At 35.5% G+C, this 24,996-nt stretch overlaps 1 protein-coding gene and 2 pseudogenes across 1 annotated transcript in view; 1 reads left to right on the top strand and 2 right to left on the bottom strand.

Moving 5' to 3' along the window:
- LOC100387117 (coiled-coil domain-containing protein 144A) overlaps positions 1-22,035 on the top strand; it is a 106,336-nt gene extending 84,301 nt beyond the window's left edge. Inside the window, exons 8-10 of the mRNA XM_078374441.1 lie at positions 46-91; positions 21,181-21,283; positions 21,897-22,035. The gene's annotated coding sequence lies outside the window, so the exon portion shown is untranslated. The remainder of the gene's footprint in view (positions 1-45; positions 92-21,180; positions 21,284-21,896) is intronic.
- LOC100407315 (ATP synthase F(0) complex subunit j, mitochondrial pseudogene) lies at positions 4,384-4,559 on the bottom strand (annotated as a pseudogene).
- Positions 6,661-7,426, bottom strand: LOC100407680 (forkhead box protein N3 pseudogene; annotated as a pseudogene).
- Positions 22,036-24,996: the final 2,961 nt, after the last annotated feature.

Below are 24,996 nucleotides of genomic sequence, written 5' to 3'. Positions count from 1 at the left end.
AATAAGGTCTCTTAGACATTATAAATAATATTTGACTTATTTCAGATGCAGCAGAAGCTGGAAAAAGATATACGTTGAGCAAGAGTAACAGGTATGTTAACAAAAAAAAAAAATTTTTTTTCTGAGACAAAAAAAAAACACCTCACCCTATCGCCCAGGCTGGAGTGCAATGGCACAATCTCAGCTCACTGCAAACTCTGCTGCCTGGGTTCAAGCAATTCTCTTGCCTCACCCTCCCAAGTAGCTGGGATTACAGGTACCTGCCACTATGCCCGGCCAGTTTTTGTATTTTTAGTAGAGACGGGGTTTCACCATTTTGGCCAGGCTGGTCTTGAACTCCTGACTTCGTGATCCACTGGCCTTGGCATCCCAAAGTGCTGGGATTGGGGATTACAGGCATGAGCCACCACAGCTGGCCATTACCAAAATTTATAAATTAAATTTAGATTAAGTAATATATGTGTGAAATAAACTGCAAATGACATCCCTTTTAATTCTTTGGTTAATAGGTACTACATTAAATATTCCCTCTTACACACATCTAATGAAAGATGTGAAAACTCGAACATGTATAACGAAGAGCATACTTATGCCTCATGAATTATCACCTTCCATAGCTTGAAAAAAAGCTCAAGAAGTCAGGCTCTACACTTGACTTTTGCCATCCCTATGAGACTGTCAGCCAGCACACAGAAACTGTCCTCAGAAAACAAAGGCCTCATCAGGTTCTCAGGGTTATTGTAGTGATTTTTTTTTCTTTTTTCTTTTTTTAATTTTACTTTAAGTTCTCGGGTACATGTGCATATCTTGCAGGATTGTTACATAGGTATACACACGCATGGTGGTTTGCTGCCTCCATCCCACCCATCACCTAATTAGGTATTTCTCCTAATGTTATCGCTCCCCAATCTCCCCACCTGCCACTATACTTCCCTGAGTCCCCTGTTCTACAATGGGCCCTGGTGTGTGATCTTCACCTCTCTGTGTCCATGTGTTCTCACTGTTCAACTCCCACTTATGAGTGAACATTTGGTGTTTGGTTTTCTGCTCTTGTGTCAGTTTGCTGAGAATGATGGTTTCAAGATTTGTCTGTGTCCCTGCAATGACATGAACTCATCATTTCTTATGGCTGCATGGTATTCCATGGTGTGTATGTGCCACATTTTCTTTACTCGGTCTATCATTGATGGGCATTTGGGTTGGTTCCAAGTCTTTGTTATTGTAAACAGTGCCACAATGAACATACATGTACATGTGTCTTTATAATAGAAAGATTTATAATCCTTTGGGTATATATCCAGTAATGGGATTGCTGGGTCAAATGGAATTTCTATTTTTAGATCTTGAGGAATCACCACACTGTCTTCCACAATGGTTAAACTATTTACACTCCCACCAACAGTGTAAAAGTGTTCCTATTTCTCCATATCCTCTCCAGCATGTGTCTCCAGATTTTTTTAATGATCGCCATTCTAACTGGCATGAGATGGTATCTTAATGTGGTTTTGATTTTCATTTCTCTAAAGACCAGTGATGATGAGCATTTTTTCATGTGTTTGTTGGCCACATAAATGTCTTCTTTTGAAAAGTGTCTGTTCATATCTTTTGCCCACTTTTTGATGGGTTGGTATTTTTTGTTGTATATCTGTTTTAGTTCTTTGTAGATTCTGGATATTAACCCTTCATCAGAGGGGTAGCTTGCTGAAGTTTTTTCCCATTTTGTTGATTGCTGGTTCACTCTAATGATTATTTCTTTTGCTGTGCAGAAACTCTTAAGTTTAATTAGATCTCATTTGTCAGTTTTGGCTTTTGTTGCCATTGCTTTTGGTGTTTTAGTCATGACGTCCTTGCCTATGCCTATGTCCTGAATGATATTGCCTAGGTTTTCTTCTAGGGTCTTTATAGTGTTAGTTCTTAAAGAGTTAACAACTAACTCTCTAGAGTTAGTTGTTAACTCTTTAATCCATTTGGAGTTAATTGTTGTATAAGGTGTAAGGAAGGTCCAGTTTCAGCCTTCTGCACATGGCTAGCCAGTTTTCCCAACACCACTTATTAAATAGGGAATCCTTTCCCCGTTGCTTGTTTTTGTCTGGTTTGTCAAAGATCAGATGGTTGTAGATGTGTGGCATTACTTCCGAGGCCACTGTTCTGTTCCTGGTCTATATCTTTGTTTTGGTACCAGTACCATGCTGTTTTGATTACTGTAGCCTTGTGGTATAGTTTGAAGTCAGGTAGCGTGAGGCCTCCAGCTTTTTTTCTTTTTGCTTAGGATTGTCTTGCCTATGCAGGCTCTTTTTTGGTTCCATATGAAGTTTAAGGCGATTTTTTCCTGTTCTTTCAAGGTCACTGTAGCTTGATGGGGATAGCATAGAATCTATAAATTACTTTGGGCAGTATGGCCATTTTCACAATATTGATTCTTCCTAACCATGAGCATGGAATGTTTTTCCATCTGTTTGTGTTCTCTCTTATTTCCTTGAGCAGTGGTTTGTAGTTCTCCTTGAAGAGGTCCTTCACGTCCTTTGTTAATTGTATTCCTAAGTATTTTATTCTCGTAGCAATTGTGAATGGGAGTTTGCTCATGATTTGGCTCTCTTTAAGTCTGTTATTGGTGTCTAGGAATGCTTGTGATTTTTCACATTGATTTTGTATCCTGAGACTTTGCTGAAGTTGCTTATCAGTTTCAGGAGATTTTGGGCTGAGACGATGGGGTCTTCTAAATATACAATCATGTCATCTGCCAATAGAGACAATTTGACTTCCTCGTTTCCTAACTGAATACCCTTTATTTCTCTTTCTTGCCTGAATGCTCTGGCTAGAACTTCCAATACTATGTTGAATCAGAATGGTGAAAGAGGGCACCCTTGTGTAGTGCCATTTTTCAAAGGGGATGCTTTTGGTTTTTGCCCATTCAGTATAATATTGGTTATGGGTTTGTCATAAATAGCTTTTATTATTTTGAGATACGTTCCATCGATACCTAGTTTATTAAGAGTTTTTAGCATAAAGAGCTGTTGAATTTTATGGAAGGCCTTCTCTGCATCTATTGAGATAATCATGTGGTTTTTGTCTTTGGTTCTGTTTATGTGATTCATTACATTTATAGATTTGTATAAATTGAACCAGCCTTGCATCTCCAGGATGAAGCCTACTCGATCATGATGGATAAGCTTTTTGATGTGCTGTTGCATTCAGTTTGCCAGTATTTTATTGAAGATTTTTGCATCGATGTTCATCATGGATATTGGCCTGAAATTTTCTTTTTTAGTTGTGTCTCTGCCAGGTTTTGGTATGAAGATGATGTTGGTCTCATAAAATGAGTTAGGGAGGATTCCCTCTTTTTGTATTGTTTGGAATAGTTTCAACAGGAATGGTACCAGCTCCTCTTTGTACGTGTGGTAGAATGTAGCTGTGAACCCATCTGGACCTGGGTGTTTGTGGTTGGTAGGCTAATAATTGCTGCCTCAGCATCAGACCTTGTTATTAGTCTATTCAGAAATTCAACTTCTTCCTGGTTTAGTCTTGGGAGGGTGTAAGTGTCTAGAAATTTATCCAAATCTTCTGGATTTACTGTTATGTGCATAGAGGTGTTTGTAGTGATCGCTGATGGTAGTTTGTATTTCTGTGGAATCAATGGTGATATCCCCTTTATCATTTTTAATTGCATCTATTCGATTCTCCTCTCTCTTTTTTTTAAATTAGTTTGACTGGCATTCTATCTATTTTGTTGATCTTTTCAAAAAAACCAGCTGCTGGATTTACTGATTTTTTGAAGGGTTTTTTTTGTGTCGCTATCTCCTTCAGTTCTTCTCTGAACTTAGTTATTTCTTGTCTTCTGCTAGCTTTTGAATTTGATCTTGCTCCTCTAGCTCTTTTTTTTTTTTTGAGACGGAGTTTCACTCTTGTTACCCAGGCTGGAGTGCAATGGCGCGACCTCGGATCACCGCAACCTTCGCCTCCTGGGTTCAGGCAATCCTCCTGCCTCAGCCTCCTGAGTAGCTGGGATTACAGGCACATGCCACTGTGCCCAGCTAATTTTTTTTGCATTTTTAGTAGAGACGGGGTTTCACCATGTTGACCAGGATGGTCTCAATCTCTTGACCTCGTGATCCACCCGCCTCGGCCTCCCAAAGTGCTGGGATTACAGGCTTGAGCCACCGCACCCAGCCCTCCTCTAGCTCTTTTAATTTTGACAACAGGGTGTATATTTTAGATCTTTCCCCTCTTCTCTTTTTTTTCTGCATCTCACAGATGCATTCATTCATGCCATGAAGTAAACGGTTGAAGTGTACAGTGATGTTCCACGCTCTGCATCTAACACAGCTTGCTCAAATTTCCAGGCAGACTGACATTTTCTTTCACATGTACTCCAAGTAAAGCTGGTTAGTGATGACCATGAGCAGCAGCTGAAGCTTTTGCAGCCTTACTTCTTTTATCAGCGGCCAGGATTTTATAAATGATGAAGCCCATCAGCCCCTTTCCTACCCAAATCTCCTGGTAAACTTGGGTATCGTGGGCTTCATGGGGAGCCACATATTTTTCATAATTATTTGGAGCATCTTGGAACAGGACAGACGGCTCAGGGAGCACCCCAAACCCACAGCCAACTCAGAAAGGCATTTATTTATTTATTTACTTATTTAGTATACAGAATTTTGCTCTTGTTGCCAGGCTGGAGTGCAATCTTGGCTCACCGCAACCTCTGCCTCCGGGGTTCAAGCGATTCTCCTGCCTCAGCCTCCCAAGTAGCTGGGATTATAGGAATACACCACCACCCCGGCTAATTTTGTATGTTTAGTAGAGATGGTTTTTCTCTATGTTGGTCAGGCTGGTCTCGAACTCCTGACCTCAGGTGACCGGCCGGCCTCGGCCTTCCAAAGTGCTACGATTACAGACATGAGCCATCATGCCCAGCCATTGGTAGTGATTTTTAAGGCCAAAACACCCCAGTGTCGTAACCTGAGGCAGTTATAGTTTTTAAGCAGTCGCTTGAGCGGTTAACACTTTAAATCTCCAGTTATTTACAGTGTCATTGGTTTACTTTTGCCCTCAGGAAAAGTTCCAAATTCCTTTTCATGGAATATACACACCCATGTTCATTTGGTTCTTGTCAAGTTCCTCAGGCATATCTCTCACCACTTACTGTATTCTGCCCCTTTGTTCTAGCATCCAGCCAAACTGGACTGCACAGAACTCCCCAGTGCTCTTCCTTTACCTCCCGCTGTTTGCGCTTGCTTCTTGGCTCTATCTGCCAATCTTTTTTTCATGTCCTTCAGGCGCTCACTAACCATGCCTCCACCAAAAAGCCTTCAATATCGAGACAAAACTGGGATAGGTGTCCCTCCTATGTTCTAATAGTGCCCTGTTTTATACCTGTCAAGGTGTCTATGGCTTGGCATGGAAACTGCCTATTTGTCTACTTTTTCAGGTTATAGCATACGATTGCTGAGGGCTGGGCTGTATCATCTTGATCTTGTAACTCCAGGGCTTGTCATAGTCTAGTACCTTAGCACATGGTTGCTGAATAAATGAGTGAAGAATGAGAAAACCGGAAACCGTGATACTCAACCTCAATGATCATTAATTCAGTGGGCAACTATTGGCAAATTATTATCTAATAATAACTTAGCATTGTAGTCATATATATGTTTTATTAACACTGAAAAAGTTCTCAACTCTTTTTTTACTGACTTAACAATTAGCTACCTATGAAATATATAGAATGTAATTCTTTGGCCAGGAATGTTGGCTCACACCTGTAGTCACAGCACTTTGGGAGGCTGAGGCGGGCAGATCACTGGTGCCCAGAAGTTTGAGAGCAACCTGGGCAACATGACAAAACCCTGACTGTACATAAAATACAAAAACTTGCAAGGTGCTGTGGCATATGCCTGTAGTTCCAAGTACTTGGGGTTGAGGTAAGAAAATTCCTTAAGCCTGGGAGGAAGAGACTGCAGTGACCTGTGATCACACCAGGGCACTCCAGCACAGGTGAAAGAGCAAGACCTTGTCTTAAAATAAATAATAATAATAATAATAATATAATTCTTACTTTTTCTTTTCAGCTGCTATTGAATTAGAATCTGAATTTGCACATGTCACAAATGCGAAGATAGGATTAGTTGAGGCAGCAGTAAAAGAATACGCACAGGTTTTATGCAGAAAATACAGGATCTGAAAGATAAGGCAATTTTATTTCTGGGCTGTTCACATATTTTGTTTCCTTTTTTTTAACTTAAATTTTTTTGTGGCAAATATGCATGATATAAAATTTACCATCTTAACCATTTTAAGTATATGGTTCAGCAACATTGGGTACATTCACGTTGTTTTTGTTTTTAATTGCATTTTAGGTTTTGGGGTACATGTAAAGAACATGCAAGATAGTTGCATAAGTCCACACGTGGCAGTGTGATTTGCTGCCTTCCTCCCCTTCACCTATAGCTGGCATTTCTCCCCATACTATCTCTCCCCAACTCTCCACCCCACACTGTCCCTCCCCTATTCCCCGCAACAGACCCCAGTGTGTAGTGCTTTCCTCCCTGTGTCCATGTGTTCTCATTGTTCAGCACCCACCTATGAGTGAGAACATGCGGTATTTCATTCTGTGTTCTTGTGTCAGTTTGCTGACAATGATGGTCTCCAGGTTCATCCATGTCCCTACAAAGGACACGAACTCATCATTTTGATGGCTGCATAATATTCCATGGTGTATATGTGCCCAATACTCTGACTCCTCTCCTTGTCCACTTTCTTAAAACACTTATTCAATGACAAATTATGTCTCACTGAGTTTTTCCACCCATTCTTTTTTACATGTTTGGTGGAATTCAGCAGTGAATTTGTCAGGTCCTGGGCTTTCCACCCAGTAGGTGCATTTGCAAAACATGGAAAATGTTCCAAGATCCAGTTGTAGATATCCTTCACTGGCAGGCGCTTGGTTGGAGAGTCCTTGATGGCCATAAATTTGAGGCAGCTGAAGGAGTAGGGGGGTTTGCAGTTTGGGTTCTGCCTGGCATCGTAGGGCATGTCAGAGTGGGCAGGGGATGCGGGGCTGTCGTCATCCAGGTCCTGGACGGGGTTGACACTCCTGAGGACCGACTCCCCAAAGCCCTTCAACAAGTTCTTGCTCTTGTGCAGCCAGTTCAGGTTGGTCAGCTCTTCATCTTCCATGGTCCCCTCTTCTAATCGGGTGTCAGGCAGAGGAAAGTCAAGGGCATCGTCTTCTTGAAGGGCCTTGGAGAAACCGCTGCCCCGGTAACACTGACTCAGTCCACTGGAGACACTAATTCCTGAGCTTTCTGACTTCTTACTGGGAGGCATGACTGGACCCATTTACGTGAAGGCTCCCGGCCAGAGTGGGGCACAGGGGCGCGCGGGGCTCCGCTGCCCTTCAGCGGGAGCCGAAAAACTTTCACGGGCGTCCAGGCGGCAGGGACACGGGGGTCGCGGCACGCCATGGGACCTGCGGTGTCTGCCGGGGGCGCCGCGTGTCCTCCCGCCGCCCCGCACCCTCGCTCCCCACCGCCTAGTCTCACCTCCACTGCGGTGCGGCGCGCCGAGCGGCGAGAAATTGTTTCCCCATTTGACTTCTTTCTTTCCTCTTTGGATGCTGCTTATTATTTTCTTGATTTTTAAATATTATTTTGGTCTCTCTATTAAATTTATCTGATAGAATTCTGAATTCCTTCTCTGTGTTATCTTGAGTTTCTTTAACACAGCTATTTTGAATTCTGTGTCTGAAAGGTCACATATCTCTGTTTCTCCAGAATGAGTCTCTGGTGCCTTATTTAGTTCATTTGGTGAGGTCATGTTTTCCTGCAAGGTTTCTTACTTGTAGGTGTTCATCTGTGTCTGCACATTGAGTTCAGAATTTATCGTAATCTTTACTCTCTGGGCTTATTTGTAGCCATCCTTCTTGGGAAGACTCTTTATACGTTTGAAACGTCTTGGATGTCACAATCTTTACAAGGCACCCCAAGCCCAGTAATGTTGTGGATTCATGTAGACTCATAGTGGTACCACCTTGATCGTCTTGGGAAAGATCCAGAATAATTCTCTTTATTGCCAAGCAGAGACTCTTGTACTCTTCCCTTACTTTTTTCCAAACATACAGAGTCATGGTCTCTGTTCTGAGCCACCTAAAGCCTGGGGGTAAAGTGACACAAGCACCCCTGTGGCCACCATCACTTTCACTGCATTGGGTCAGACCTGGAGCCAGTTTAGTGCTGGGTCTTGCCCAAGGCCTGCCTTAACTATTTGGCTACTGTATATGTTTGCTCAGGGCCCTGGGGCTCTACAACAAGCAGGTAGCAAAGCCATCTAGGCCTGTATCCTTCCCTTCCAGGTGGCATATTCTCCCAGACCCTGGGTAGGTCCAGAAGTGCTGTCTGGGGGTCAGGGACTGGAGTCAAAACAGTTAGAGCTCTACCTGCTTTCTGTTATACTGTGGCTGAGCTAGCCCTCAAACTGCAAGTCACAGTCCTTCCTGCCCTTCCTCCCTTTCCAAAGGCAGGGGAGCCTCATCTGTAGCCACCACCAGCCACAAGGAGTAACTGCCAGACACTGATATTTCCTTAAGGTCCATGGTCTCTTAAGTTAGCTTGTGGTGAATGCTGCCTGGCCTGGGATTCATACTTCAGAGCAGTGGGCTCCCCTGGCCCAGGGCAGGTCCAGAAATGCCATCCAAGGGTCAAGTCCTGAAGCTCACTTGGTGCTCCAACCCTTTGAGGCAGTTTTGTTACCTGGGTTTTGGTTCTTATAAAGATGGGTTTTTTCCTGCATAGATAGTTGTTAAGTTGGTGTCCTTGCTCTTAGGGGTTACCATCAGTGAAGCTTTCTCTTCCGCCATCTTTGTCCACTTCCTAATTGAGTATTCCTTTTAACGTACAGAATACTTTAAAATTCTCATAGGGATAAACCTATTAGTCTTCCCTTTAAACTTCTGCCTTTGGGGTCTTATTTAGGTTTCTCCTACCCATATCATATAAATATTTGCAATATGTTTTCTTATTCCATTTTTAGACTTATTTGTTTGTAGAATAACAAAAGTAGGCCAGGTGCAGTGGCTCACGCCTGTAATCCCAGCACTTTGGGAGGCTGAGGCGGGTGGATCAAGAGGTCAAGAGATCGAGACCATCCTGGTCAACATGGTGAAACCCCGTCTCTACTAAAAATACAAAAATTAGCTGGGCATGGTGGTGCGTGCCTGTAATCCCACCTACTCAGGAGGCTGAGGCAGGAGAATTGCCTGAACTCAGGAGGCGGAGGTTGCGGTGAGCCGAGATCGCGCCATTGCACTCCAGCCTGGGTAACAAGAGTGAAACTCCGTCTCAAAAAAAAAAAAAAAAAGAATTCACAACAAAAGTAATAATCATAAAAATACTGATGTGACATATAAATATCTGTATTGGATATGTGTTTTTTAAATTATACCAATGAGATGGGGCAATTCTGTGTTATATTATAACACACATCTTGGCCGTTAGACAGATGAAGCACCTTTGCATTTGTGAATACATGATTTGTGCTTTTTCTTTTGTACAGTTCCTATTTATATTCTTGCCCATTTTCCCACTATGTTTTACAAGTTCTTAGTAATTTGAATGAACTGCATATATTCTAAATATTATTTTTAATACATACATTGCAAATACTTCCAGCGTGTCACTTGCCTTTTAACATTATTTATCAATATTTTGCTTAAAGGGAGGTTTTACTTTTTAGGTAGCAAAATTAGTTCATTTTTAAACTTCAGGATATTTGTATTTCATGTCATAAGTAAAAGGCATTGCTTACTGCAAGGATATAAAGAATTACTTTCTTGTAGTAATGATTTTATATCAAAGTCTTTATGTTAGTTGAAGCTTATTACTGGTTTTCTCAAATTCCACATACCTAACTTTCTCATAGCAATTCCATTCTCTACTGATTTCAAATGCTCCGTTTGTTATCTTTGAAATTCTTATGTATAAGTCATGTCTGACTGTCCCACTACTGCCATGAATGTGTTTTGTATCAGCACAGTACTCTAGGATTTATCCTCTGATAACCAGTAGAAGCAGGCCTCCACTCCCTGTCATTCTCTTTATTTTCTTTTGGCCAAAGCTAGCTATTCTCACATGGGCTTATTTTTTATATAAACTTTGAAACATTTTATCAAATCACACACAAATTGCCATCTAATTAAAATTTCAGTCTTTTTAGATACAGACTTTGGGACAAAGGTCATCTGTATCTTTTAAGTTTTCTAATTCAGGTTTTAGGTTTAGGTTTAGACTGATGAAAGTTTTCTAGACTACTTCAAGTGTATCTTCTACGTTTCTTGCTTCATTTTTGTGACTTCAGTAGCTAATTTTTCCCATTGTGATTATCTAGTTTTCTTTTTTCTATTCGTTTATAGCATATATCAAAGAAAGACATTAACTTTTTTCAGTAGTTACCTTGTATCCAGTCATGATGATGTTAGCCTCCGTATATGAGTTTTTAAATGTTTTCGCTTTTTCTTTGCTCTTAAATTTTTAAGTCACATATGATTTCTTTTTTGAAGTCTGGTAGAACACAGGCATAAAATGAAATGAGCTTGGTGTTCTTCTCTGGGCTCTGTCTTAAATTGGATAAAAGTTTTCACAATATTTTTGAGTTAATTAAATTTGAAGGTTGCCAAAACAAGCCTCATTATTTTCTTATATTTATAAGTCAGAGTTATTCTTGGAAATGCAGTGATAGTATAGGCATGAAATACATATGGGCGATTTTATTATTGCGTATTTAGGGCCAGATAAAGCAAAGACAACATCAAGAATAGTAATTCGATGAAGCAAGACATGAATGTAAGTCACAGTTCCATAAAGAAAATACAATTATTCTGAACAATATTTTTAATCAGCAGCCATGATCTTTAAATACTCACCTTAGAATATTGCTTAAAAATTCAAAAACTATCAAGAGTTTAACAGAAATACAGAGTTCCCACATGATTTTGTTTTTAAAAGGGAATCTCTGTTATCTGAGTACAGAATAATTTTGTCATAATATAACACACTGGGGTCTGTTGGGGGGAATAGGGGAGGGATGGTGGGGGGTGGGGAGCTGGGGAGGGATAGCATGGGGAGAAATGCCAGATGTGGGTGAAGGGGAGGAAGACAGCAAATCACACTGCCACGTGTGTACCTATGCAACTATCTCAAATGTTCTGCACGTGTACCCCAAAACCTAAAGCAATAAATTTAAAAAAAATTTTTCAAAATATAATTTCACTCTTTGTATATAATTTATATAACAACTTTTATTGCATTTATGAGCTTTTTAAAAAGTGAATAAATTCATTAATATTCCTTAACATATACAGACTTTTCAAATTAATGGCAGTATATTTTTATATGTTTAGACATGCATAAGTTGATACGTATGTAAATGCATAATAAAATTAAAACCTTAATTTTGAGGTATAATTAATCATACCTGAATTTAAAGTATGTACGTTACATGGACCATTTTTTAAGTTACCATTTTTGTGAATTAACTTCCCTTACCATTATCTTTGCCAGTATACATATTCATCTTTTCTAATTACTATACCAACTGTAGTCTTTTTATTTATAATTGCTTATTTTTTAATGTGGACCTCAGATTGACTTATGCCAACTGTAGTCTTTTTATTAATTACTGGCTTTAATTAAAATTATAAACTGTTTTCTTCTGACACAGAGAAAACTAGAAAGAAGACAGGAACCCAAAAACTGCCTAATTTTTTAAGTACACATTTTAGATTATCTTTATAAATGTTAAAGTAATAAAATAAATGCCTATATAAAATCCAATGCATTTGGACATTCTCTTGATCTGTAAATCATTTGATAATATATAAGGTTAACAGTAGATTGGATCGTGTTTATGACTAAAGTTTAATATTTGTGGTGACTTTTATGTATGTTTTAAAATATGTTAACCCTTACTTGAATTTTTTTTCCTTTAAGAGGTGGAGCCTAAATCTTCTGTAGATTTAGGGGCACATTTCTAATGAATAGAAAAAAGTGGATGTGACAGTTTGTGAGTTAGGAGATGAGGTAAGGAAAGGTACCACACTTTTCTGCTTCCACCTCCTGTGGAATCAGCTGCTCTAGGAAAAGCCAACTGCTATGTGGTGAGGACTTTGAAGCAGCTTTGCGGGGACATCCACATAGCAAGGAACTGAGAGGCTTTTAGCTAATGACCATGTGACTGGGTCATCTTGGAAGTGGACCCATCAGCTCAAGTCAAACTGTCAAATGACTACAGTCCTCTCTGGCTGACATCTTGACTGCAACCTAAATGGCTTTATGAAAAATCCAGAAATCATCAGCACCCCAGGCAAGTGCAAAACCAAAAACAGCTGCCTTGGAATGGGTAAGAAAAGCTGTTGAATTTCAGCTCTTTCTCCAAGTGGGCACTGTTTCGTGTAACCAGGAGAAAATGTTCGACTCTTGGCTTCTCCCTTGGGAGTAGAAAAAAGAGGGAGCAGAAGTTCGACAATCTGGCTTTTCAGGGTTCTACCTGAGTGCCTGATTTCTGTCTTGCATGACTTGGAGTGCTAAAGGAGAATCCACCTACTTTGAATAAGTGGAGGCCACTGAGAATAAAGGAGAACTCAGCAGCCTGTAGCAGCACCAGAAAACCCGCAGGACTGCATACAGACACCAGAAAGAGCAAGAGATTATGAGCTGCTGAAAAAGAAACAAGCAAACATCACTGATTGGAAAAATATGTGCACACGTCCAGAGAAGATGCATCCCCAGGAAGTTTAGAGAAGCTTCTGAAATATATAGCCAGGCTCACTGGTGAATTATCTATTAGACTCATTTGCTTTACAGTGAGGTTTCAGTCTGATGTTTCTGGGTTGATTTTCTGTCTCGAAGATCTGTCCAGACAAGGTCTTAACCTTGTATGAAGCCAATCAGGAAAAAAGTTGATTTTTTTAAATGACAAATCTCAGCCAAAGCATATCTTGGCATACAAAGAAACAGGAGAATATGGACCAATCAAAGGAAAAAATCTCCAGAACTGACCTAATGTCCATAGAGTAGGGGTATAGGTGATGCAGTGATTTCCCTTTTTCATTTCTGAGATTAGACATTTGTGTCCCCCCTCCTTTTCCTTAGATAGCTTATTGGTTTTATTGATCTTCTCACATAACTAGCTTTTGGTTTTGTTGATTTTCTCTGTTGATTTTCTGTTTTCAATCAACAAAGTGATTGAAATGAGGATTAGTGATTTCAATTAGTGATGTCTCTTATTTTTATTATTTCTTTTATTCTGCTTGCTTTGGATTTTATTTCCTCTTCTTTTCCTATTTTCTAAAGTGGAAATTATAATGGCTGATTTAAGAACTTTCTTTTTGTCTTATATATGCATTCAGTGCTATAAATTTTCCTCAAAGTACTATTGCATCCTCCCACAAATTTTGAAAAGTTGTGTTTTACTTTCATGTAGCTAAGAATATTTTTAAATGTCTCTTGAGATCTCTTTCACCCATGTGTTATTTGGAAGTGTATTGCTGAGTGTCTAAATATTTGGGGATTTTTTCTAGTTACCTTCCTGTTACTGGTTTCTAGTTTAGGTCTGAGAGCAGACGCGATACGATTTATATTCCTTAAAATTTGTTTAGGTGTGTTTTATAGCCCAGAATGTGGTCTATGTTGATGTGTTCCTTGTGAATTTGAGAAGAAATGTGTGTTCTTCTGGTGGTGAATGAATTGGTCTGTAGATGTCCATTCTTTTCTTTGATTGATGGTGTTTTGTTGAGTTCGACTATGTGCTTACTGACTATCTGCCTGCTGGATCTATTCACTTCTGCTAGAGGGGTGTTGAAGTCTCCACTCTAATGGTGGATTCCTCTACTTCTCCTGGCAGTTCTTGCTAACATTTTTCTCACATATTTTCATACTGTGTTAGGTAAAAAGCCATGGAGAATTGTTGTGTCTTGTTAGAGAATTGACCCCTCCATCACGATCTAATGCCCCTCTTTTTCCCAGATAACTTTCCTTGCTATGAAGTTGTCTCTGTCTAAAACTAATACCTACTTCTGCTCCTTTTTGGATTAGTGTTAGCACAGCGTATGTTTCTCACCATTCATTTACTTTTAATCTATCTGTGTAGATATTGAAGAGGGTTACTTATAGAGAATGTATAGTCGATTCTTGTTTTAGAACCACTCTGACCATATCTGTGTTTTTATTAATGCATTTAGACCATTCATATTCAAAGTGGTTATGGATATAGTGGGATTAATATCTCCTATCTAACAAATTGCTGCTTAAAAAAATTTTTCCCCTTGTTGTTTCTATTTTTCTCCTTCATCCTTTCTGCCTTTCGTGGTTTTGATTGAGCATTCTTTATGACTACATTTTCTCTTATTTCTTAGCATATTAGTTCTATTTCATTTACTTTTTTGAGGGTTTGCCCAAAGTTTTCAATATACATTTACAACAAATTCAACTCTGCTTTCAAATAATACTATAGCACTTCATGGTAGTGTGAGTACCTCATGAAAACATAATCCTAAATCCTCATCCCTGTCTCTTATATCACTGCTATCTTTCAATTGAATTATGAATAACTATACATATATAATACATAAATATATACATGTTATATATCATATATAGATAATAAAATATATAACATATTACAATACATAATATATATTTATAACAATATATAACATTTTATAATGTATACTATATATTACATAATATAAAAGATGTAAGAATATATAATGTAATATATATATTCTTATGCATAATTCCATTGAAAGATAGCAGTGCTACAAGAGACAGGGATGAGGATTCAGGATTATGTTTTTATGAGGTACTCACACTACCATGAAGTGGTACCATATTATTTGAAAGTAGAGTTGAATTTGTTTTAAATGTATATAGAAAAACCTTAGGGCAAACACTTAAAGTAATGAAGTATATAATATATATTATATATGTAAGAATATATATATCCTTAAATTATATATAATATGTATTATATGTATAAGGATATGTATATATATATGGATATATATAAGAATATATATTATATATAAGAATATATAAGAAATACATATGAGAATATATAATATATATAGGGATATATAATATATATGTATATATGTTTCTGTAAAAAATACACTCAAACAGTAAAAGGAAAATAAATATTGGGACCCCAGAATCACTAAGCCAAAGGGAAAAGTCAAGCTGGAAACTGCTTAGGGAAAACCTGCCTCCCATTCTAGTATATAATGCAGTGTATACAATGGCATATGTAAGAATATGGCTGTATAAGGAGATACATATAATTACATATAATATAGTAGTAATATATATTCTTATATATAATATCATAGTTATATATAATTATGTATATATCCTAATATATCCATATTCTTACATATGCCATATATAATTATTATATAATACATATTTATATAAGAATATTATATATAATTATATATATTATACATAATTAGTAATATATATTACATATAATTATAGATACATTAATACAATACATAAGAATATTATATATAATATATATAATTGTATATTTCATTATATAGGTATATATTTGAGTATATGTCATTATATAATTATAATGACATATATAATGATACATACTTATAATTATATATAGATATATTAATACAATCTTATAGTTATATAAATATACATAACTATATTTATATAAAATATGCTATTAATATACCTATTACATAATTATATATAATATATGACATATATGTTAGTTATTGTATAATATATATTATAATATAGAGTTGAAATTGTAAATATATATGAAAACCCTTAGAACAACCACTTAAAATAATGAAGTATATACTTTATATAAATATAATATATTGTAATGAAGTATACAATGAAGTATATACTTTATATAAATATAATTATGATTATACATTGTAATATGTTATAATTATATTGTCATATATGATATATATGACACACCACAATTATATATATTATATGGTCTATATAATATATTATACACCAGTATATTCATCTACATATAATATACATATTATATACATACATTACACATACATATAATGACATTATATATAATTATATACATATATTACATATAATATATATTATGTATTTTATATATTACATACGTATATTTTATACTGAATACTTTATTATATATAATATAAATTATATATCATAAAATATGAAATATATACATATAAAATAATAGATATAATTTTTAAATTATATATATTTTTATATATGATATATATTATATATACTATGTAATACATATAATGTATATGTATGATGTATATCATTTTATATTTCATATGTATATATGCATATGTATATATATTTATATATATAAAATATGGTTATATATAATATATAAAATTATACATATATTTATGATATATATCATTTTATATTTCATGATATACATATTCATATACAAATGTATATATGATATTTGTATATATTAAATATATAGTTATAGATAATGATATGCATACTTACATATGATGTATATACTTATACATAATATATATACTTATATATCATTGTGATATATATGTATACTTATATATCATAAAATTATAAGCATATTAAATTATATATACTTATATATCATATATATAGTTATATATAATACATCATTTATATATCATATGTAATTTTATAATATATAATATATTAAATATATATACACTATAAAATATATATCATATAAAATATATATTATATATACAATGTAATATATATTTATGATATATATTTTATGTTTTATAATATATATTTTATATTTTATGATATATGCTTTATTATATATTATATATAATTTTATATATAATGTATAAAATATAATACATAATATGTTATATATTATATGTCATATAATTATATATTATAATATATGATGATTTATTATATATGATATATAATATATACTATATAATATATGTACTATATATAATATAATATAGTATATTATATATAATATATAATGTAAAGCATATATCAAAATATATAACAATGCATAATATGTTATATAATTACAATTTATATGTCTGTAATATAATTATATATGATGTAGTTATATGTATGTGTAATATATGTCTATGTTTATACAATTATGTGTATATATGTAGATATACTAGTGTATAATAGAATATATATAATATAATAGTGTTAACTTTACACTATTGTGTAATATATGGCAATATAACATACATACAGTATGTGAACTATATGGCAATATAACATGCATATGATAATTATTATAATATATAATCATAATAATATGTTATAAATATATATAAAGTATAATATATACTTCATTAGTTTAAGTGGTGATATATTAAGGTTTTGATATATTTTTACAAGAATTTCAACTATATTATATGTATTATATAATTAAATAATTTATATGTTATAATTATATATAATATAATCATGTAATAGAGATATCAATAGTATATTTTATATTATATAAATGTATACAATTATATATAAATATATAAATATAAGATTGTATTAATATGTTTTATGTAATTATATATAATATATAAAAATACATATTATGTATTTATATATAAATATATATTACATGTAAAATATATATTTACATATTTTATATAATATATAAAATATATTATATAAATATATAAAATTACATATTTTATATATATTTGAAATTATATATTTTATATGTAATATTTATTACATTATTTAAGCTCACTACAACCAATTTACACAATTTAAAATAATATATATGATATGTAAAATTATATAATATATATATTTTATGTTATATATTGTATATAAATATATATAATTATATATATCATGTTATTTATAAAATATAAAATTTATTAATATATGTATTATATATTACTACTATTTTTTATATATTTTGTATACTATAAAATATATAGTAATAAATATAAAATATATATTAAAATTGTAATATATATGTAATATATATATAATTTTATAATTATATATTATATATGTGTTATATGTACATAATTATGTAAATATATATAATTATAAGTGTATATGTTTATATAAAATGGTGTATTCTATAATATAATGTATTGTATATGAAATGTATATATATTATATAAGTATATATTTATCATATAATCATAACTATATTATAATAAATGGAGTAGAAAAGTTTTTATTATATTATTTATATATTGTTACTATATTAATATATATTATATATAAATATATATTACATTATAGTATGTGAGAAAAATTATACAATATAGCTGATATATTTATATACAGGTATATATATACCCATATATATATTCTTGGATATATATTTATATCCTTATATAGTCACATATATATTCCTATATATAAAAGAATGTCTATGTCTTTTTTATATATTATTATATGTCCATATATGTTCTTATATGCTTCATTTTATGCACTTCATTGTATGCTAGAATGGGAGGCAGGTTTTCTCTAAGCAGTTCCTTGTGAATTTGAGAAGAAATGTGTGTTCTTCTCCTGGTGAATCAAGAGCTTTTGGTGTACAGAAGCTCTAAATATTATTATTATGTAATTAAATATATGTACAAAATATGTTATAATATATTATACATAATACACATTATATATTTTACATCATATAATTGTCATATGTATTATATATATTACGTTATACGTATATGTATAATATACATATTATGTAATATATATTGTGTGCGAATATATAATGTGTAAGGATATTATATATAAGGATATATATATTATATATACTTCATTATTATGTACTAAAATGGTAGTCAGGTTTTCCCTAAGCAGTTCCCAGCTTGACTTTTCCCTTTGGCTTAGTGATTTTTGGATTCCAAGTTTTACTTTCCTTTTACTGTGTGAGTGTATTTTTTAAAAGAACATATATACATGTATATTATATATCCTTACATATTGTATATTATATATATGTCTTAGATATATTGTGTATTCTTACATATATATTCTCATTATATATCCATATTTTATTTATTTTTATATTTATATGTACTGTATTTCTATTTATAATATTTTATATATCCTTATATATATGTAATATGTATCCTTATATATTATACATAGTATATGTTGTATAATATTAATATACATTATTAATCATATTGTTTATAATAGTATATATTATTAAGGAAACTCCTTGTGGACAAAGGACAGAGAACTCAAGATCATCCCTCTGCTCGCTGATAGAAATGCAAATCTGATACTCCTTTGGAAAGGCTAATCAGAATCTCTAAAGAATGCAACTGTTTGTCTCTTATCTACCTATGACCTCAAAGCCTTCTCAGCAGTTTGAATTGTCCTGCCTTTTTGTATGGAACCAGTGTACATTTTACATATATTGGTAGATGTTCCATGTCTCCCTGAAATGTCTAGAACCAAGCTGTGCCCTGACCACCTTGAACACATGTCAAGACCACCTGAGGCTGTGTCACAGGTGCATCCTTAGCCTTAGCAAAGTACTATCCTAATGATTGAGACTTGTCCCAGATACTCTTGGTTTACAACACACATAAGCATACATAATCAAATACATTGCTGTCCCTTTGAACAAACTGTTATATGTTAGATCATTCAAGAATAGGAAAAAATCAGTGCTTTTATTTTTTCAAATATTCTGTCTTTATTGCATTTTCTTTCTTTATGTCATTTCCATGTCTTTGCTATTGTGAATAATGCTGTGATAAATGTCCACGAGCATGTGGCTTTTTGGTAGGATGAAGTATTTTGTGTTGGGTATACACCCAGTAGGGAATTGCTTAGTTCAGTAGTAGCTCTGTTTTAAGTTTTTTGAGAAATCTCCAGACTGCTTTCCACAGTGCCTGAGCTAATCTATATTTCCACCAGTAGTGTATTAGTGTTACCTTTTCTCTACAGCCTCACCAGGGTCTGCTGTTTCTTGACTTTTTAGTAACAACCATTCTGATTGGTGTGGGATGGTATCTCATTGTGGTTCTGATTTGCATTTCTCTGATAATTAGTGATGATAAACATGTTTTCATGTTTGTGGGCTACTTGTATAATTTTTCTTGAGAAGTGTCTGTTCGTGTCCTTTTCCTATTTTTAGTGGGATAATTTTTTTTTGATTGTTAAGTTACATACAGACTCTAAACATTAGAACTTTGTCAACTGCAGAGTTGGGGGTAAATGTTTTATACCATTCTGTATGTTGTCTGTTTTCTCTATTCATAGTTCAGTTTGCTATGCAGAAGCTCTAATTTGATTAGGTCTTACTTGTCCATTTTTGGTTTTATTGTAATAGCTTTTGTGGACTTAGCCAAAAATTATTTGCCAAAGTTAATATCAAGGATATTTCCTAGGTTTTCTTGAAGAATTTTTACAGTTTGAGTTCTTACATTTAAATTTTAATCCATTTTGAATAAATTATTTTACTTATTTAATTATTTTGAGATGGAGTCTCGCTCACTTTGTCGCCCTGGCTGGTATGCAGTGGCACAATTTAGGCTCACTACAACCTCCATGTCCCAGTTCAAGAGAGTCTCCTGCCTCAGCCTTCGGAGTAGCTGGGATTATAGGCTTGTGCTACCATGCCCAGCTAATTTTTGTATTTTTGGTAGAGACAGAGTTTCACCACATTGGCCAGGCTGGTCTCGAACTCCTGACCTCAAGGGATCCACCTGTGTTGGCCTCCCAAAGTGCTGGGATTACAGGTGTGAGACGCCATGCCCAGCCTTGAGTGTATTGTGAAAGGTAAGGGTCCAGCTTCAGCCCAGAACCGTTTATTGAACAGGGGATCCTTTCCCTGTTGCTTGTATTTGTCAGCTTTGCCAAAGATCAGATGATTGTAGATGTGCAGCTTCCTTTTCTAGTTCTCCATTTTTTTCTGGTAGTTTACATGTTTGCTTTTGTACCAGTACCATGCTGTCTCGGTTACTGTAGCCTTATAGAGTAGTGAGAAATCAAGTAGTGTGATGACTTCAGCTTCGCTCTTTATGCTTAGGATTACTTTCACCATCCTTGTTCATTTTTGCTTTAATATGAATTTCAGAATGGTTTTCTCTAATTTGGCAAAATATTATATTGGTACTTTGAAAGGAGTAATATTGAATCAATAAATTGCTTGGGTAATGATAGAGTTGGGATATTTGTTTCTGCCCAGATCTCATGTTGAGTTACAGATCCCAATGCTGGAGGTGGGTCCTGGCAGAAGGTGTTTGAACCATGAGGGTGGATCTCTCATAGCTGGATGCTGTCTTCATAAAGTAAGTTCTTATGAGAGCTGATCATTTAAAGGCATTTGGCACCTTCCCCGCATCTCCCTCTCTCTCTCTTTCTCTTTCCCCTCGGATTCTCACCATGGGATGTTGATATTCACTCAGGGTGGCTGGCAAAATATTAAAGATATATTAGGAAGTTATAGATTAGTCTCAAGCCTTTTAGAAGGCTAAAAGTTTTTATTGGGAAAGGCTGAAGGTGGCAGGCCCATTAGTTAGGGAGACAATAGGGACCAGGCTTTCCCAATTTAAGTCTGCTTACCCCACATCCCTTTGTCTCCAGTCTGTTTACTCATGTAAATTTTCTGCTGGGTGGTCCTTTCAGGGGGAGATCAAAGGGGAATTAACTGTTAATAGTGTTTACTCTGGGCCCAGAACCTAAAGCTTTTATTCATAAAACCACTCTTTTAACCATGTTAATTATCCACAAGAGTGTTGACTTAGACCCTCTGCTGTACAATTCATACTGAATAAATGCAATGATGGAGAGGGAATCGTGGTTGATGGGTTGCATTTCACCCTCTGAAAGCAGCCAATGGCCATCCCTAGCCCACTCATCACTGTAATGGTGTGAGAGTACATTCATTCATCTGTCGTTAAGGTCTGCAGGCCAGACTTCCACAGGTGGTAGATGACATCTTAGATGGTGACCCTGATGTGATAGCCATCGCAGCAGGAGCTTGAATGAGGAACAAACCAATGTGATCACTGCTGCAAAGAAGGAACAGCAGACCTCCTGAGACCAGAAAGTACAGAGGACTGTGCGGTCAGGTCAAGAAGTCAGTAAGTCATGTACCCACTGGGGATTGCCACGCTTAGTGAGGCATTGTTTCAGGCTAGGGATTCATCATGGGACAGCAGTTATCAGCTCAACAGATAAAAGTACAGAATGTAATTCAAGCTGCTGTTTCCCAAGGCCCATAGTACTCAGTAAGGAACACACTGGATGTAAAGCTTTGGGAACAAGTGGGGAGGAATCATGCACTAAAGCATCTAATAAATAGGAAAAAGGACAAAGAAAATGCTACAGCTATAGGAATTTGACTTAAACAAATAGCATTACAGAAAAATTTTTTTGCCTGCCCAGTAATTAATAATTGGCAAGGCAATCAGGTGTGTGTTTATAAAAGGAGTAAGAAAAGGCCAGAGCTGTGGCCAAGCAAAAGAAAAGAAGGGGGAAAAAAAGACTCCAGCAGGAAAGTTCCACCCAAAGCCTCCAGCTACTGCCCAGGGAGGGGGAGTGAGCAGCACAAGTGGAAAGCAGCAGGCAGCACCTGGGTGGGGCCAGCATGGCTGCCGTCTGCCATGCTACTGTGTGCTGCTCTCCAGGGTTTCCCACAGTAACATTGTGTGTGTTCTTTGTATATAAGCAACATCCCAAATTGTAAATGGTGGGAGGTGTTTGGATCATGAAGGCAGATTTCTCATCGCTTGATGTCTTTATGATAGACTTCTTGTGAGATCTGGTCATTTTAATGTACATGGTGCCCCACCCCAACTCTCTCTCTCTCTCTCTTTCTGTTGCTTCCACTGCTGCTATGTGATGTGACTGCACCCCCTTTGCCTTGAACCAAGGCTGGATGCTTCCTGAGGCTTCTCCAGAAGCAGATGAGACTATCCCTCCTGTATTGCCTGCAGAACCGTGAGCCAGCTTAATCTTTTTTCTCATAAATTACTCAGTGCAAGAACAGCCTAACTCAGGTAGCATGGGCATTTTATAATATTGATTCTTTCAATCCATGAGCCGTAAATGTTTTTCCTTTTTTTTTTTGTCATCTCTGATTTCTTTCAGCAGTGTTTAGCAGCTGTCCTCTTCAGTTTGCTGTATGTCTAGGCACTTCAATTTTGTATAGCTTCTGTAAATGGTATAGTGTTCATTTGTCTCTCAGCCGAAATATTATTGATGTATAGAAATGCTATTAATTTTTGTATATTGATTTTGTATTCTGAAACTTTACTACAGTTGTTTTATGAGGAAAGACCTCCTCCCCATCTCCCTCCTCACAGGCCTCCCCCTCCTCCCTCCAGATGAGAAGGAGGGTAAAGAGAGATAAAATACCAAAGAACTGGAATTTATGGTCAAGTGACTTGCTGATGCCACTGACCAGGCCTTGAGGCCCAAGGACTGGGAAGATAACTCACTTTTTGGTTCCCAGTGTCTAAGCTATCTATAAGCCTTGAAAGTGTTGCAAAGAATATAACTACTGGCCAAAGCCTGGAACTGGGTCACGTCCTCCACATTTACACAACCCAGACCCCCTCCTGGAAATACCTCTGCCAACTAATAATTTCAAGAAAGCCTTTGTCTTGTCTCTGTAAGCCCCCTCCCCTGCCTATTTCTGTGTGCGCTGCATATAAACCAGCAAATCAGTGAAGCCAAAGATTGTGAGGTCACTTGGCAAATGGACAGTAACACAGTCTTGCCTCAGTTTCCCCTTTAGAGTTGTGAGCCTATAAAAAGGGAAAGAAGCTTCTTCTTGGAGAGCTCACTCGTTAAGGCATTAGCCTGCTGCAGCTTCTGGCCAAATAGAAAGCCACTCCTTTCTCAGTTCAGTGTTCGAGAGGTTTTGTCTGCTGCTGCTCCTGCCACAGTTCATCAGCTAAAAGCCTGAAAAGTACAATAACAAGTTCTGAAACTGAATCAGTAATGAAAATAGCAACCAAAACAAGCCTTGGACCGGATCGATTTACAGCCAAATTCAGTCAGATACAAAAAGAACTGGTACCAATCCTAATGAAACTATACCACCACCACACCCAGCTAATTTTATGTATTTTTAGTAGAGACTGGGTTTCATCATATTGACCAGGCTGGTCTTGAACTTCTTCTTTTTTTTTTGGGGGGGGGGGTGGGGAGGAAGGCAGGAAGGAAGGGAAGAAGGACGGTAGGGAGGAAGGAAGGGATGAAGGAAGGAAGGAAGGGAGGAAGCGGGGAGGGAGGGAGGGAGGGAGGGAAGGGAAGAAAGGAAATCAAGCAATGAAAGAGACATTGCCGACCTGGATCTAGAGGTTTACAAGTTGATTTCTTTTTTTTTGAGAGAAGGAAAGAAAAAAATAATAAGTAAAGGAGAGGAAGAAAGAGGAAGAGAAAGAGGGAGAGTAAATGAAAATATTGCTTTATTTTGAAAAAAAATTGGGTATTAATAATGGCCAATCAATGTTTCATTTAAACTAATGGGTAGGTGTGATGTGGTATTGACAAGAATGTATATTTTGTGTATTTGAAGTGGAGAGCTCTATAAATATTTATTAAGTTTACTTGTTCTGGATCTGAGTTCGAGTCCTTGATATCCTTATTAATTTTCTGTCTCATTGAATCTAAGTCTCCTATCTGGGTGTTAGGATCGTTAGCTCTTGTTGTTGCATTGATCCTTTTAGCACTATATCTTTGTTGCTTTAAAATCTATTTTATCCGATACAAGAATTGCAACTCCTGCTTTTTATTTATTTATTATTTATTTTTGCTCTCCATTTGGTTGGTAAATCTTTCTCCATCCCTTTGTTTTGAGTCTTTGTGTATCCTTGCATGTGAAACAGGTCTGGATGTAACATGCCGTTGGGTTTTGGCTGTGTCTTTTGATTGGGAATTTAGTCAATTTAAATTTAGGGTTACTGCCATTTGATGTTGACTGGCTGTTTTATCCATTTGTTGGTGTAAATTCTTCTTTATGTTGGTGCTCTTTACTTTTTGGTGTATTTTT

Source organism: Callithrix jacchus, chromosome 5 (genome assembly GCF_049354715.1).
Source record: "Callithrix jacchus isolate 240 chromosome 5, calJac240_pri, whole genome shotgun sequence".
Taxonomy (NCBI): domain Eukaryota; kingdom Metazoa; phylum Chordata; class Mammalia; order Primates; family Cebidae; genus Callithrix; species Callithrix jacchus.
Note: the sequence above shows the minus strand (reverse complement) of the source record. Positions and strands in the feature narration are given on the sequence as shown.